The sequence below is a fragment of the Otolemur garnettii genome, unplaced genomic scaffold (assembly GCF_000181295.1).
Source record: "Otolemur garnettii isolate 467f Iridium unplaced genomic scaffold, OtoGar3 scaffold00082, whole genome shotgun sequence".
In the NCBI taxonomy this organism is placed as follows: Eukaryota; Metazoa; Chordata; class Mammalia; order Primates; family Galagidae; genus Otolemur; species Otolemur garnettii.
The window spans coordinates 7,761,566-7,778,679 of NW_003852477.1; the positions used below are offsets into that span (position 1 = coordinate 7,761,566).

The window sequence follows — 17,114 nt, forward strand, 5'->3', positions numbered from 1 at the left end:
AAAAAAAAAAAAAATGTCAACTTTACCTACTAAAGTTTATACTGCTTGGAATCCAAATCACCATACCCTTTAGCCCTCATCATTGTTCAAGGGTGACAATAATTTTAACAGAGTTAAAATTTATCATCTTTATACTGCTTAATTAATAAGGGAAGGGCAGATCTTCCCATCCTCCTCAAGGTCCCCTGAGCAGCAGCCCTCCCGTTTCCATGAGCTGTGATTTGCACAGGATAGGTGCAGAGATCTGGGCTGACAGGCTCTGGAAGGTCACTCAGAAGCTTGGTGGAAATGGTACTTTTTAAATGCAGAGTAATATGGAGAAGAAATTCTATTCCAAGGTCAATTCCTGGGCATCATAAAACATTATCTCCTCAGGACACTCTGCAGATATTATGAAAATGGATATCTCAGAGTCTGTCTGGCCTTGTAGATGGGGATGGAGACTTGACAGAAATCTTGGCTGATTCCATGCTGGTCTCCAGGGCAAAGTATAAAAGCCATCCAGCTCAGCCTCCGAGAGAATGATGAACTCAGGGCCAAGAATGTGCTGGAAGGGAAGATGAGCTTTTGAGTTTGGAAAGCCTACTTCCATAGGGAAAGGTTTATCACAGGTATGCTGACAGGTGAAATGACTTATGACTCTCCTGTCTCTGAGAATTAGAAAGGGCACCTGCTGTGAGTGGTGGCTTACACCTATAATCCCAGTTACTCAGGAGGCCAACGCTGGAGGATCACTTGAGGCCAAGAGTTCAAGATCAGCCTGCACAACATAGTGAGAACTTATCTCTACAAAAAAAAAGCAAAAGAAAAAAAGGGGAGGTCTGTCTTTTGAAATACTCAAATATAGCTGACTTTGGGGGGCTCTATCCTACTTCAGGTCAAATCTGTATTAAAGAAATTTTTATTGGTATGTTTGGGTTATGAATGTTTTAGGTGCATTTTGTGAACTACATAAATACAACTGGAATGAAATTACTCCTTAAGGACTGATACATAAAATCAAATTTTTATGTTCACCTATGTGGGTGCAACTCATCATTGTTAAAGCTCCAATAGTATTGTCTTCTAGGAAAACATGTTTCTATGGAACCTGGTAAATGCAAACACAGGGTGAGTTTGTTCAAGACCTAAACAGAGACTTAGAGGGTGAGTCAGCACGTGAAGCCCGGCTCTCAGTCCACTCTGTGCTGTTGACATGGTGACCTCTCAGAGATGTGGACAGTCCTAGGTGCTGCTTCTTGGAAATCTTGACTCCCTGGAGATGAGCAGACACTGCTTCCTTTCCTCTGATCTATGGAAGGCTCACCAGGTTCAAGCCCCTAGTCAGTGTGGGGCCAGCTTTGAGAGACCCTGAGAAATGTATGGGGAGCAGCCTGCAAACAGGAGGTTTTGGCAACACAGTCAGGCTTAGGGAAAGAGCAGGGCCAGAGGAGCAGGAAGACCCAGGACACACCTCAGGGGGCTCAGCGGTGCAGCCCTAGGGAGGGGAACAAGCCTCATATGTTAAGACACCCAACACATATTTGTTGCACTAATGAATGGAGGGTTCACATAAGCAACTCCTAAATAATAACCACATTCAAAGCAGAGCAGGGGGGACTAACTAGAAGCTGCTCAAGGCTTATTTCCTCCCGCTTTTAGCAGAGAGCTAGCTTCGCTTTCTGTGTTAGTCCACAAAAAACACACTGATGCCAGTTGCTAAGCCTCAGAGGCTTCTTCTTACCAGGCCACTTCCTGGCCAGGAAGCTTTCAGTGCTTCACGATTGCCCAAATGTTTCCATTCAGCCTAACAAATGAGGGATTTTACAGGGGGGTGGTGCTTCTGGAACTTTTCCATGGTGTGCCCAGTCCAGCCATGCCCCAATAAACATAATTTTTCCTTGTCCTGTGGTGGCTTCAGTGACAAGGAGTCCGTGCTCCATGTTCTTGAAAGTGGCTTCATTCAGGCCTTCCCCAGACCCAGAAGGCTGTCTTGGAGGACAACTCCCAAGTCTACAGGGAACTTGAGGCAAGAAGAAGGAAGGATGCAAAGAACACAGGGAATAAACTGAGGAAATTCACAGCAGCAGAGGGGAGACCATAGCTTTCTGGAAAGACTCTTGTACAGGGTTGGAAGAATTCATTCTTGAATGTGGTAGTTGCTATCAGGGACCAGCCAAGAAGGAGGAAGAAAAGGAAATGGAGGAGGAAGGGGAGGAATCGCTATTTCATTATGGTGACTCGGCAGCCTCTGTCTCCTCATTCCTATACAGAACATTCCTGTTTCCTCTGTTCCTGTTCGTTTACCCATTTCTCTCTCATACGATCGGTATCTCATTTTTCTGAATCATTTGCCATAACACCGAGAGGGCAGGTTTTGCATGTTTATGTATTTGGGCACATCAAGTGTTGGATTTGAAACCCTCCCTTCTGAATGCAGTGAGATCCGAGGGTTAAATAATGATGATCCCTGTCAATGGGCCTACGGAGAGGTGAGGAAGGCTATTCTTGTCTGTCACATACATTCACACACCTCACAAAGGGCAAACTCATCACCAGCCAGAAACACAATGTGAAAGGCCAAATGTTTGCTCTGTGCCTCCAAAGTAAGTAGATATGACATATGGCTGTGCCCCAAAAGGCACAATTCTTCCCATATGATGCTCTTGGCCAAACCCTAGAACATACATTTATTCATTCATATAAAATAGGATCCTACCACACCTGTTTTTACCATCAAGCAATTTATCCTAAGCAAATACTCATTTAAAATACAAGTACATTACCATGTTAATGACCTCAAGGTAGCATAAATGAATGAACTATGACTTACTGAGTATTTACCAGTACTCAAGTATAGAAATGTAACCCTGACTATTTCTAGTATTAACAAGCATCCTCTCCCTTTTCCTTTGCATGTTTCTCTGATTAAAAATCATTCCTTGGGCCAGGCCCGGTGGCTCACGCGTGTAATCCTAGCACTTTGGGAAGCCGAGGTGGGTGGATTGCTGAGCTCACAGGTTCAAGACTACCCTGAGCTAGAGCAAGACCTTGTCTCTAAAAATATAGCCAGGCATTGTGGTGGGTGTCTGTAGTCCCAGCTACTGAGAAGGCTGAGGCAAGTGTGTCGCTTGAGCCCAGGAGTCTGAGGTTGCTGTGAGCTGTGACGCCATAGCACTCTACCCAGGGCAACAAAGTGAAACTCTATCTCAAAAAACAAACAAACAAAAGCATTCCTAGAATGCAAATGCTAGGCCAAAGCATCTGGACAGAATTAGAAATTCTGAAATATATTGAAAATTGCCTGGCAAAAGTGAACCAATTTGCATTTCCAGAGAAGCCTCATGTGAGGGCATACAGTCGACCCACATTTCCAGAGCTGTGTGTCAGCATTCTTCGCAACCATAGTAAATTTGATATGTGAAAAATTATACTGGGTGGTTTAAATGTTATTTCCTTACATAGCTGTAACAATGCTCTCATACACTATTCTCATTTCTTGTGGTGACATTTGCCCCCTTTTCTGTGGTGAAAATGTTCGCCTTTGGTATATGATAGTTTTCTCCAATACTAATTACATTTATATTTTACCTGTAATATTATCAAAATAATTTCCCAATCATTTTTAAATCTTAATTTAATTCATGAGAATTTTGCTATGCAGTTGTCTCTTTTTATGTTGTCTAATCTTTTCTTTTGTCATTATTTTACTTATATTTTCTGAGTTTTGATGTAATGACTCCAATACTCTAGGTTTACAGAAGTATTTATCAATATATTTTAATATCATCCGTTATGGTTTTATTTCATTGAATGCATTTGTACTTTGAGATTAATTTGGAAATGTACAACATCTGGGAATGTGCAATTTAAAAATAACAAGTTGAATTTTAATTTCCAAATAATTAACTAGCATCAACTCTTGAGTTAACCATTCTTTTCTAATTGCATTGAAATCCCACACATTGGGTCTTTTTCTAGCCTTTATTTTTGCTTTCAATAATGTATCTCTCTCTTTAATGCTGGTAAACGCCTTTTTATTCTACCTTATTAATCATTGTAATTCATGCACGTGCCCAGATAAATCCTTCCATGGTCCATGGTTACAATAATTACCCAGCTATTTTATCACATTTATTATCGTGTGTTTACTTTTTATTTATATTAGTTTGATGTAAAAAAAAAAAAAGGTCCTAGCAATAAATTGATTGGAGATTCCTTGCCTGTTATGGTTGATCTTAGATAAACCAGACATCTTTATCATATGGAAGCTTCACATCCAATAAAGTGGATTAGATCTCCAAGTTTTAGAGGCTTTCTTTATATTCATCAGGAACAGTTAGAAACTTCCATCACATGTAGCTGAACCTCTAAGAATTTCGAATACTTTGGAAGAGTAGCTGCGTAATTATTTCATAGCAAACAGCTAACTGAACTCTGTGATTAGTTCTCATCATTTTTCTCATATTTTGCCTTTGTGTCTGTAACAATAATATTTCCTTTCTCTGTCACTTTCTTTCTATGCTGCCATGCTATTCCAGATTTAAATGGTGTTAAATAACTGCAATGAAAATAGATTTGTTTACTTCGTTCCTTGTTCTGATTGATTTCCCCCTGTGCAGTGGTTCGTGAACTTTTTCAGCTCCCAAACTTCTGAAAGTATTAAGCTGGACTGGCTGTTTATAGTATCTGAATATAAACAGAGGAATTTATATCACATAAAAGTGAATAAAAATCTGTGTCATGGGTCCAATATTCATCTTAGAGCAGGGAAAGGACTACAACACAGAGGAAACTTAGTGGAGGTGGGGAAAACCAGAAATTGTTTCAGTTTTGCATAAATGAATCATATTCAATAAAATTAGTTTTCTTTTTTCATAATAAAACGGTTGGTCTTGCCAAGTGAGCAAGATTATGATTCCTGGAGAAAGACAGCTTGATTTTAGCTCTATGACTGCAACTTAGATAAACTTAGTCTCTCTTAGGCGATTCATTTTTGTGTGGGGATAATGTTAATCCTAGTGGTTAGGATACCGTGAGGATTTAATCAAATGAGCCAATTTTCATAAAGCACTAAATTGAATTCCTGGCACTTAGTAAGCTCTTTTTTTTTTTTTTTTTTGAGACAGAGCCTCAAGCTGTCCCCCTGGATAGAGTGCTGTGGCATCACAGCTCACAGCAACCTCCAACTCCTGGGCTCAAGCGAGTCTCCTGCCTCCGCCTCCCAAGTAGCTGGGACCACAGGCGCCCGCCACAACGCCTGGCCATTTTTTGGTTGCAGCCATCATTGTTGTTTGGCGGGCCTGGACTGGATTCGAACCCGCCACCTTAGGTGTATGTGGCTGGCGCCTTAGCCGCTTGAGCCACAGGTGCCGAGCCACTTAGTAAGCTCTTAATGAAGCATTTGCTATTGTGGCTGGAGTTGTTCTTATTATTAGCATCGTCATCACAATAGCAGGGTCAGAATTCTGTGCCTCGCTCAGTACAGTCTGGGACATTTCATATTGCACAAGAATTAGCTGAAATCTGTCTGTAAAACCATCTGGAGGTAATTTTTAAAATTAAGTTTCTTGAAAACCCCCTTGGTTTCTTCAGTGGCTACTGAAATTTTTAAATACCTTCTTTGTCCATGGTTTGCTAGGCTTTCTAACTGAGTCATGAAATTATCACTGTTTTTAATTTAGGGTGTCCCACTGCATTAGACTCCTCAGCATGAACTTTTTCTTTGTAACATATTCACCACTAATCTCTTGTCAATATTTCAGCTCTTCCATTTTCTAACTTTTTTTTTTTTTTTTTTGAGGCAGAGTCTCACTTTGTCACCCTTGGTAGAGTGTCGTAGCGTCAGAGCTCATAGCAACCTCCTGCGCTTGGGCTCAAGCACTTCTCTTGCCTCAGCCTCTGGAGTAGCTGGGACTACAGGCACCTGCTATGTTAGAAATGAGGTCTCGCTTTTGCTCAGGGTGGTCTCAAACTTGTGAGTTCAGGCAATTCACCCTCCTCAGCCTCCCAGAGTGCTGGGATTATAGGCATTTTTAATAATTTTCTAAAGCAACTTAGAATGCTTTGACATACTAAGATTTAAAAACCCATCATGGTCAGGGCCCAGGACTGGCCAGGTCTTGGGCCTGGCTTAGGTAGGTTCCGGCCGTGGACCACTAAGCTACCTTGCTCAGGAACAGTTTCTCTTAGGTGCCTGAGGGCTACCTACCTTAGTTGGAGAGAGAGAGTGTGTCTTAGAGAGAGTAAACGAGTCCATGATAGAAAGTGCACACTTCCCGACTGCCTTCTCCTCCAGCCTAATCTAAGGCTAATCTCGTGCTTCTCAACACCACAGGTGTAGAGACTGCCAATTCACCACTGCTCTCATCTCATGAGCTTTCATGCTTGTTACGAGAGCTAACTCTCTCTCCATGTCCTTTCCGCCAAGGTGTTCCATTATTGAGCTATATAGGTATTTCTTATAACTCTCACTCCTCCTAGCCATAAGCTATACGGACTGCTACATATCATGAAATCAAAACCAACAGTGGGGTTAGCCTGGACTTTATTTTTTATCGCAACACAGAGAACAAACTTGGGATCTTCCTGAGGATATCCCATCTACATTAGGATCCTATCCAAAATCCAACTGTGAAATAGACCAATTTCAATTATATCCTCAAAAACTGTAGAAGTGACCACTGGCTGGGTCTCCAGATCTGGTAGCCCTACTGTAAAGTGGACTTCATTTATTACCCAGACATCATAAGCTCCCACTCTAGTGGGAAGACCATAATGATACTGTGAGTCTTTGGGTATTAATGTCAATTGAGACCATAGATTCAGTAGCCCTCAAGATGTCTGAAGATTCCCTTTTCTCCATTATATAGCCATTCAAGAAAGCGGTCATTATGTACCTTTGAGAAGAACTGAGGCAATCATCACATGTTTGCTGTAGTATACATGATCTTTCCTCCTAGGGATTCAACCACCTCTTCTGTTGATAGTTACCTGGATCTGAAAATTAGCTTTTTTTTTTTCAGGTCTCTAAAAACTTCCCTAGTCATGAATTTGACCTATCCCCTGGGATCTTTGTCTGAGTGTTAAATCTCCTATTTCAAGATAGTTTCCTCCAGGGTGGCACCTGAGGGTTTTTTTTTTTTCCTTTTAATACTTTAAATATGTCATCCCACCACTTTCTGGCTGCCAAGGTTTCTGATGAGAAATCGGCTATTAATCTCATTGAGGATCTCTTGTATATCACAAGTCATTCTCGCTTCTTCCTTTTAAGATTCTCTCTTTGGCTTTTTTTTTTTTTTAGACAGAGTTTCACTTTTTGTCACCCTTGGTAGAGTGCTGCAGCATCATAGCTCTCAGCAACCTCAAATTCCTGTGCTTAAGCAATTCTCTTGCCTCAGCCTCCCCAAGTAGCTGGGACTACAGGCGCCCACCACAACACCTGGCTATTTTTTTGTTGTTGTTGTAGTTGTCATTTGGCAGGCCCAGGCCAGGTTCAAACCTGCCAGACCCGGTGTATGTGGCCGGCGCCCTAGCTGCTGAGCTACAGATGTCCAGCCCTCTCTTTGGTTTTGACTTTTTATTATACTGTATCTCAGCATGGATCTCTCTGAGTGTATACTATTTGAAGTTCATTGAGCATCCTGGATTTATAAATTTATGTCTTTCATCATATATGGGAAATTTTGAGCAATTATTTTTTCAAATATTCTTTCTTTTCTTTCTCAGACTCTGGTAATACATATGTTGGTATGCTTGACTGTGTCCCATGATTCTCTTATGCTCTGTTCATTTTTCTTTATTATTTTTTCTCTTTGCTTATCCAGCTGAATAATTTCACTTGTTCCGTATTCAAGATCACTGATTCTTTCTTCTGCTTGCTCAAATCTGCTGTTGAAACCCTCCTGCAAATTTTTCATTTTAGCTATTATACTTTTCAGCAACAAAGTTACTATTTGGTTTCTTTTCATTACTTTTATCGTTTTATGATATTATTTGTTTGCTCATACATCATTCTCCTGGTTTTCTTTAGCTCTTTGAGCATATTTAAGGCAATTGATTTAAAGTCCAGTGTTTGGTCTTCCTTGGAGACTGTATTTCTTTTTTTCCTGTAAGTGGACCATCCTTTCTTGTTCTTTGTATGCTTGTGATTTTTGTTGAAAACTTGGCATATTATAAGTATAAGTATACTTATCATACTGATAGAACTCTGAAAATCAAGTTTGCTCCCTCCTCAGCATGTTTTGTGAGGAGTGGATTTCTCGTCCTATGTGATCACTGAAATCTCTGTTTCATTATCTCAGTAGTCAACCATTGACTTACTGCAGATTTCCTTACATGTTTGGAGCCAAAAATATGTTTAAAAACCTCTTCCAGTCTTTGCAGAATGGCTTTGAGATAGAGCAGTTCGGCAATTCTAAACCAGGAATTCTACAACTCTGCCTTTGTCTTCATCTTCTCCTTGCATAGAGGCTTAAAATCAGCCAAAGGTGTGATTTAGGATGTAGGATCCTCTCAGGTCTTTTCTGGGCATGCAGAAAACAGTCACCAAGGAAGACCAGCTCATGCTTATTACACTCTGGATTCCCCAGCATGCTGGATAATCCTTCAACCCCTTGATCACCCAAGAATCTTCCCTCTCAAGTTCCTCCTTGCAAGACTCTCCAGTCTACCTCTGCCCCACTTGTCACTCTTTATCCTAAGGATAATTCACGTCTGTGGGTAATATATGTCTTTAAATGCTTTTATAGACAGGCATGTGGAAAGCCAACTTAAAAGGAATAAAACAAAGGTCAGCCTCTATCGATCCCTCATGAAACTGCCAGATAAAATCACAGCCACAATTCTTTAACAAGATCTATATTGCCACCCTCTCCAGAACCAGGAAGCTGCGCTAGGAATGTGGGCCACTGTTCTTATGACGGCTGCTGAGCTGGGGGTGGGAGATGGCTGGTACTTAAGTAAAATGCCACAACACTCTATCACAAAAAATTTAGCAGCTTCTTTCTTCATTAAGCACCCTCCTAATTGTTACAAGTTTTTGGTTAGATTACAGAGTTCAGAAAAGTTGATCCTGGCAATTTTTGCCAGCTTAATAGTTGCTTCAGTAAACACACCAATTCTTGAAACTCCCTATTCCACATTTCCATGTCATTCCACCATATATTTCAAAATTCTGAGCCATCACATCTTCAGTGTTCCTTTCCACCAGGATGTTCTGTCAGGTTACCACCAGTGAAATCTTTAGCAATTGGGTAATTACCTTTTTCCAGGCATCATGTGTGCCCCTCTTACCACTGAGAATAATATCTTCCCTGCCTACCAGATTGATGAGTGAGCTAGTCCCAAATCTCCACCTTACTATAATATCTGCTTTCTAGACATTCATTTGGGTCCACCAAGAAGCTGACATCAAGATAGGATAAACATAAAAGAAATTTTTGGAGGGGAAGGAGCAGAAGAAGGTGAGAGAAACTTCGGACCACAATAAAGACCTAAAATCTGTGGGACAGGAAAGAAACTGGGCTTCTTCTACTGCGCGGTTTCGAGAAACGTTCACTCAGAGCAATGGGAAGTCCTCGAGCCAAAATCTCCCACTGGATGAGTCCTGCATATCATCAGCATGGGCCTGGCCTACCCTCCATGCCAAACTCAGTGACTGCCTAAGAAGCAAGACCTCAGCAGGCCTAGAGGGGTGAATTCTGAGGGCCAGTAGGGAGACCATGATGGAGAAAGTTCTCACAGGAGGAGATCTTAGCAATATATGTTCAGGGTCATCTCGGATTTAAATGTCACTTTGTCAACTCTTGAGAGCACAACAAAGTAATAGAGAATGGCCTTATGCCTCTCCCAAAGTGGACAGCTAAATAACACAGCTTTCTTGGTCTGACGGGTATTTTTTTGAAGCACAGAGCAGAAATAAAGTATTGAACTTCAGGATGAGGGCATGATCTAAATCAACGGTTCTCAACCTGTGGGTTGCGACCTGCAGGAACTGTATTAAAGGGTCGCAGCATTAGGAAGGTTGAGAACCACTGGTCTAAATGAATTAAGCCTCAGGCATTTCTGAAAACTATGTTTCTAAAAAATTGCTTTCCTGAGGTCTTTAGAAGGCTGATGAAAATAAAATATGTCATGGGAAAAATCTTCTTCATCCCATTCTTCTTGTTTTAATTAAAAATGCTGAATATCCATTGTGGTTTTCTTCCCTGGTAACGGAAGTTTGGATGTTTGTGATGTAAATTTTACATTGTTCTTCACTGAATTATTTTTACTACTCAGAAAATTGATCTTTCTTTTCTCTCACATCTGGATTACATATGGTGCTTTTGATCTTCTTCTGAGTGAAAAAAAGCCAGCTTCCATCTGTCTATCAGATGGCCCCAGGAAGACGGCTTTGGCTGTAGGTATGGTATTGTTACTGGTGCACCTCAGCTGGACCTCAGTGGACCTGCTGGCTTCTCTGGGAGCTGAGAAAAAAAATAACCAGGGGAGATATCTGTATGGCCTTTATGAAGATGATACCTATTAATGAGAAATACCAAAGTCCTGTAGATATAATAGTTTTCATCAGCCTCATAGGCCTACAAGCAACTGTAACCTATTGCGTATGGTAACACTAGCTTACCAAAAAGCTGTGGTTTTACCAGAAATGTAGTTTTAACCATGAAGAAGCTATGGATCACAACCTCACAGTGGGATTTCATCATTCATGGAAAGTCCGTCTTGCTTCACATTTTCTATAGGAGTTTCGCTTTTCACCCAAGAAACGTGAAATTCTTTGTTTCAAACAATTTCTACAAATGGTTAACCCTTTAAATTGCCTAGATGATATTTTCCTTAATAAACTAAAGGGTCTTAAAAAAAATTGTACACTTTCTGAATATAACTGTGAAACTTGGGGGGAGAGGATGTTTATCAAATGCTCCCTTTGATTCTATGCCTCTGAATGTTCTTGACATGATCATGTCCGGCTGTCGTTACTCTGTATACAAGGCTGGATGTGCTACAGTCCATAGCTCCCAGGAAATCCTGTTCATAGTAAAAGAAATGGAGTCTGCAGTTAATGCCAAAAGTTTGATATTTCTCCCCCGGCAGATACGGGTTTTTCTAAATTCTTTCTCTTTCATGTTTGTCTTATGGGCCAGAGAGCCGGGAGCCTATTAAACAACACGATCATTTCTACCACTTCTTTAGAGCTCAGAAGACCAAAAAAAAAAAAAAGGGATGGATTTTTTTTCTTCATAGTTACAGGAGGATCCACACTTGTTTCACTTTTTGATGGCCTCTACCACTACGCCAATGTGACAGCCATGAACCTGTGGCTCCCTAAATTTAAGTTTAAATTGAACAAAATAATTTAGCTCCTTGGTTGTACTTGCCATGTTCAAGTGCTCAGGGTAGCCAAAGGTAACTATTGGCTGGCACACTGGACAGCACAGATGCGGTGTATTTCCAAACATTTGAGGTGGAAATTCTCGACAAATACAAGATGCCTCTGTGTGAAAAATGACGTAGAAGACAGAGTTGAAGGCCATCTCTGCCACACACAGTGCTTTCACAACTGACCGGCACTGCTTTGTTCAGGGTGAGAATGTTTCTGACCTTATCTGTGAGGGCTTTAGATGACTGAGTTGTAGGAATGAGTTCTTTAAGCTGCTTATTGGTGCAAGGCATTCCTTTCAGGAGTTTACAAAATGTATCTCAATTAGTGCTACACCACATTAGGAGGCAGTTCTTATCTGCACTTTACTGTTAAACCATCTGACTCTGGAAGAGTTTGTGTCAACTACAGAAGTTGAGACCAAGGTCAATAGTTAGCCTTAATTTTAATCTTAACGTTTATGAATGCAAACTGCCTACCTAAGGTGCCGAGAGTTGCTTATCCTAAATAATGAAGGTGCAACTGACATTTAAATTAACATTTATGTATCTGTAGATATGAATATATCTATGTATTGTAAAATGTAAGGTTTTAGTTTATTGACTGTTTTAGGTACGACATTTTTCTGTTCCCTCTCCCCAAATTGTGACACAATATAAATACGCATTTTCTTTTCACTTTTAGGACTGAGGGAAGCAGTGATTTTCCATGGGTCTAGAGAGTAAAATACTCAAATCGGTGAACTAGTCTTAGGTTTTTTTTTTCTCTAAGCAGAATTTCCAGTACACTCTGTCTCTTTCAGCATCATCCATAGGTGAGGAACATGCGTTTTAATAATAGCATTGGTCAGCCGGTTTACTTGGATGAGAGAAAAAAATATGATATTCTAATCTATATGTACTTTCCTGCAGGACAATCATTGCCAGTGAAAGTGGAACAGTTCGTTGTCAGCCAGACTCCAGGGGGTCAGTTAGGAAGAACTGATAGAGTAGGCAGTCAAGGGTATTGAACTTAGACACTGATTTCAGTGTTGGCTGAACATGTCAGAAGATAATCAGAGCAGAGCTTTATGTAAGAATCAATTCATGGGCGGTGCCTGTGGCTCAAAGGAGTAGGGTGCCAGCCCCATATACCAGAGATGGAGGGTTCAAACCTGGCTCTGGCCAGAAACTGCAAAAAAAAAAAAAAAAAGAATCAAACTGGTTAACATAGCCTTCATGACATTTTCTTTCTTTTTTTTTTTTTTTAAGACAGTTTTACTTATTAACCCTCGGTAGAGTGCTGTGAAGTCACAGCTCACGGCAACCTCCAACTCCTTGGGCTTAGGCGATTCTCTTACCTCAGCCTCTCAAGTAGCTGAGACTACAGGCGCCTTACAGCTACTTTTGCTGTTGTTGCAGCTGGGCCAGGGCTGGGTTCGAACCCACCACCCTCGGTATATGGAACCGGTGCCCTACTCACTGAGCCACATGGCACTTTCTTTATTATATTAAAAGCTCTGTATGTACTAATTTAATAACACAAATGCCCATTTATATAATTTTCCTACTGCATACCAACTGGCTAGAGAAAAGATACAGTTGCCCAAACATGTGTCTTATGAGCTTAATATATATGTAGACCAGAAATTCTTATTGAAGAAACAGATTGATTTCTTTCTTTCTTTTTTTTTTTTTAGTTTAGCACCATTTATTAAGTGATCTCAGCTGATGCTGTAGCTGCTGTGTGTCAGCCTGTTATTAAAACATAAAATGCTCTTCCAATTCCTCTTGTCCAGGACAGAAGGATCTTCCAGGTAGCACACCAACAGAACAAGAGACTCCGATGACGCCAGCTTCAATGATGGTGCCATCCAGAGAGGGAGAGGGTCATGGCACATTCATCCGAGGCTTCCAGAGGTTTTGAAAAAGAAGCCTTTGGGGGCCCAGTCTGCCTGGCATTTTGATGCTGTTGGTGTGAGTTCTGTATTCCATAATGGTGTTGGGAGGTAAGTTGAGCACTTGCTGAAGTGTATCCCTGACTCGGGCTGTGGTTGCTTGGTCACTGGCAGTCTTATTCCCTATTGAAATAATGTCCTCCTGAAAGTGGACAGAGACCACAGCCCCACAGATCTCCTCTCCTACCATGAACTGTTCCCTCAACATGGCCAGGATGAGATTCTCCCAGCAACGGGAAGCCAAGCCCTTTCACAACCAGAATAATCCACTTGCCACCGTTTTTATTTGCATCATCCTCCCACATGGGTTTAATTCCTTCTTTGAAGAGATTGAAGTCACTGTGGCCTGTCAGGTCCCCAGGACGTACCATGTGGCTATAAAACCTCCAGAACTGCTCCACAGAGGCAAAGGTGCCAATTTGTTTGATATTCTGTTCATAGCTTTGTGAGCTGGTAGGACCGCAGGGGTTCTCCTGGAGTACCAGAAAGTGGTACCATGGGGTACTCTGCTGGTCCAGGGACAACAGCCTTCCTTTTGCTACTGTTCTGATTCTTGTCTCGTTCCGTTTTTTCCTTCTCACCATATTTCTGTGTGCTGTTTTCTTCATTCTGATCATGGTCTCCACTGTCATATCTTTCAAGGCGTTGAACTTGTTGTTCATTCTTTCGCCGCTGCTGTCGCCACTGCCTCACGGAGTGACTTCCGCTCCACCTCAACAGATTGATTTCTTAAACAAAATTGCATAAATGACAAGAACCCTTTAGAAAGTCTGTGTTAGGGCTCTGCACTTGTAGCTCAGCGGCTAGGGAGCCAGCCACATACACCAGAGCTGGAGGGTTAAAACCCAGGGTAAACCTGCCAAACAACAACAACTACAACCAAAAAGAAAAAATAGCCGGGTGTTGTGGCAGTTGTCTATAGTCCCAGCTACTTGGGAGGCTAAGGCAAGAGAATCACTTAAGCCCAAGAGTTTGAGGTTGCTGTAAGCTGTGATGCCATGGCATTCTACCCAGGACAACATAGTGAGACTCTGTCTCAAAAAAAAAAAAAAAGGTCTGTGTTAGGTTATGAGAACTGCAACACCCACCTGGTGGGGCTAAAGAGGCAAGCGCTAAAGCTACTCCTTCCCAGGCCTTTCTTAGTAAGCAGAAAGATCAGGGAGACTCTAGGCACCTCTGGCTGGGGAGCCCTGCCTAGAAACATCACTGGTGGGGGCACAGGGAGGCAACAAAGAGAGCAGTGGAGAACAGGCACAGAAGGCTAGTGCTTGTGTGCTGGCAGATGCTGGCCAGTTCAGCAATGTGTTTCAGACAGAGACCACCTGTCTTGCTTTTTTTTTTTATCTGGGCATTTGCCAGCATTACCTTGGGAGAGTTTGGGCAAGTGAGTGATCTTGAACAGTACCTAGGAGCTGGGATTGAGCCACCGACAGGAGCAGAGCTCTCATTGTTCAGGTGCTGGCAGAGCATGGCTATTGTGGAAGAGCTGCCTGGGAGGACCACCCTTCAGTGTCCTAGTGTGAGGCCAGTTCTGGCATACCTGCTGAGCTGGGCAGCCACTCTTGGGGAAACTTGAGCAAAGCCCACTTTCCTAGGAAAGCCACTTCATGTCCAGGGGACAAGTTTGGAAAGGTCAAGGTATGACTCTTAAGTAGGCTGATGAGAGCTTCAGGCTCCCAACCCTGGAAGGATTGAGGGCAAATAAATCAGGAAGATGAGACCAGGTCTCCTCAGCAACTAGATAGTGCCTTTTAGCTCCCATCTTATACAGCCATATCAAGATCATGATTAGCCTCTACTACTTGAGAACATCACCTGTACTCCAGGCAATATATTGCAATATATATGTTTTCCTTTCTTTTTGTAGTTTTTTTTCTCCTTAGATTTTGTTTTTTGTATTTATAACTTTTCATTGTTTCTTTATTCAATAGTAAGGGCTCCATGTTTGCTACAGTTTTTCTTCTCCTTTTATTCTTTTTTATTTCTAACTTTTTCCACTAAGGTTTTTTTTTGTTGTATTTTTATTTTTCCATTTTTACTTTCTTCAATAATAAGGACTACATTTTTGCTACAGTTTTTCTACCCCTTTTAGTCTTTCTTTACTTTCTTTACTGTCTTTTTCCTCTTTTGTAAAGATTTTCTACTTTTCTTATAAATTTCTACTTTTCTGCATAAATTTCTCAAATAATACCTAAGATATATTCCCCTTTTTTACATCTTATATAAGTTTATTTTCACTTTTTATATGCTTTTATTATTGTTGTTTCTTTTTTTCTGATCCATTTTATTCATTGCCAATGTATATTTCATTTATGAGTCAGAGCATCACTCTGAGGCCTGGACTGGGGTACCACAACATTGGCCTGGCTAAGGAAACCTTGATCCCCTGGTCAGGAGGGTTCTTCAAGCTTTGACCTTTGGAAGGATGCTATTGGTAAGTCTCCACTGTGACATACTATTTTTTGTTTGTTTGTTTGTTTGTTTGTTTTTCCCTCTCTATTTGGTGAAGGTAGGGGTCTTGTTTTTTCTCAGGCTGGTAAGGAGCTCCTGACTTTGAGAGACCCACCCAGCCCAGCCTCCTAGATGTCAAAAATTGCAGATGTGGGTCAAAGCACCCTGCTGAATGACACTATTATTCCCATCTCTCTTTCTGTTCTTCTGTTCTTTTTGTCAATCTTTCCTTTTACTCTTTCTTTTCTTTTTCTTTCCTCTTTTTCTTTCTTTTCTCTCTACTTGCTATTCACTCTTCTCTTCTCTGTGGCCCTACACAAAAAGGACACTTCAACTCCTAAGCACAAAGACAAAATAATTTAAAGAGGAGGAAATTAAAGGAAAAAGTAGAGGGAGGAAATGGACAAAAAGAAAACATTCATGAGAAGGAAACAACATAAAACTCCTGGCAACATGAAAAACCAGAAAAGAGCAAGCCTCCCCCTAGTGCCCCACAAGAGATCATGAGGTAGCTACCACAGAGGATCCCACCTATAAAGAAATGATAGAAATGACAGAAAGGGAATTTAAAATATGGATGGTAAAAACAATGAAGGAAATTGCTAGGAAGGTAGAAAATAACCAAAAGGAAATAAAAAAAATCAGAACCAAATAAGGGATGAAAGATATAAAGAATATAGAAAGGGTGCTTGCTTAGGCAGCACATATACTAAAATTGGAACGATACAGAGAAGATTAGCATGGCCCCTGCGCAAGGATGACACGCAAATTCGTGAAGCGTTCCATATTTAAAAAAAAAAAAAGAATATAGAAAGGATACAGTGGAGCTTAAGGAATTGAAGGAGTCAATCTGGAAACTTAAAGATGTGGTATCAATAACCATGCAGTTTAGACTATGCAGGAGAAAGAATCTCAGAGCTAGAGAATAAAGCTCTTGAGCTAACACAGGCAGTTAAAGAGGCAGAAGAGAAAGCAGAATGTTTGCTCAGAGAATGATTAAACTTCACAAAACATTCAAACATACCTATTATAGGTATCCCAGAAGAAGAATAAAAGTGTCCCAGAGGAATGGAAGCCATACTGGAGGATATCATAAATGAAAATTTCCCAAGTATCACCAAAGATTCCAACACATTGCTGTCTGAGGGATATCGAACCCCGGGTCACCTCAACTCAAACAGAGCTTCTCCAAGACACATTGTCATGAACCTGTCTAAAGACAAGATGAAAGAGAAAATTCTGCAAGCAACCAGGAGTAAGTGCCAATTGACTGACAGGGGAAAGGTCATCTACCTTTAACCTTCTTAAACAAAATAATTTTCAGCACAGAATTCAATATCCTGCTAAGCTAAACTTTAAAACTGA

General features: G+C 41.0%; 1 non-coding gene and 1 pseudogene across 2 annotated transcripts; one reads left to right on the forward strand and one right to left on the reverse strand.

Moving 5' to 3' along the window:
• Window positions 1-13,033: 13,033 nt before the first annotated feature.
• On the reverse strand, window positions 13,034-13,981 carry LOC100948843 (annotated as a pseudogene). Its single transcript, XR_002774517.1, has one exon. The product of XR_002774517.1 is annotated as a eukaryotic translation initiation factor 4E type 2 pseudogene (transcript).
• Window positions 13,982-16,434: 2,453 nt separating this feature from the next.
• Window positions 16,435-16,541, forward strand: LOC111726831. The gene has a single exon (XR_002774520.1). It is a non-coding gene; the product is annotated as a U6 spliceosomal RNA (small nuclear RNA).
• The last annotated feature ends 573 nt before the right edge of the window (window positions 16,542-17,114 follow it).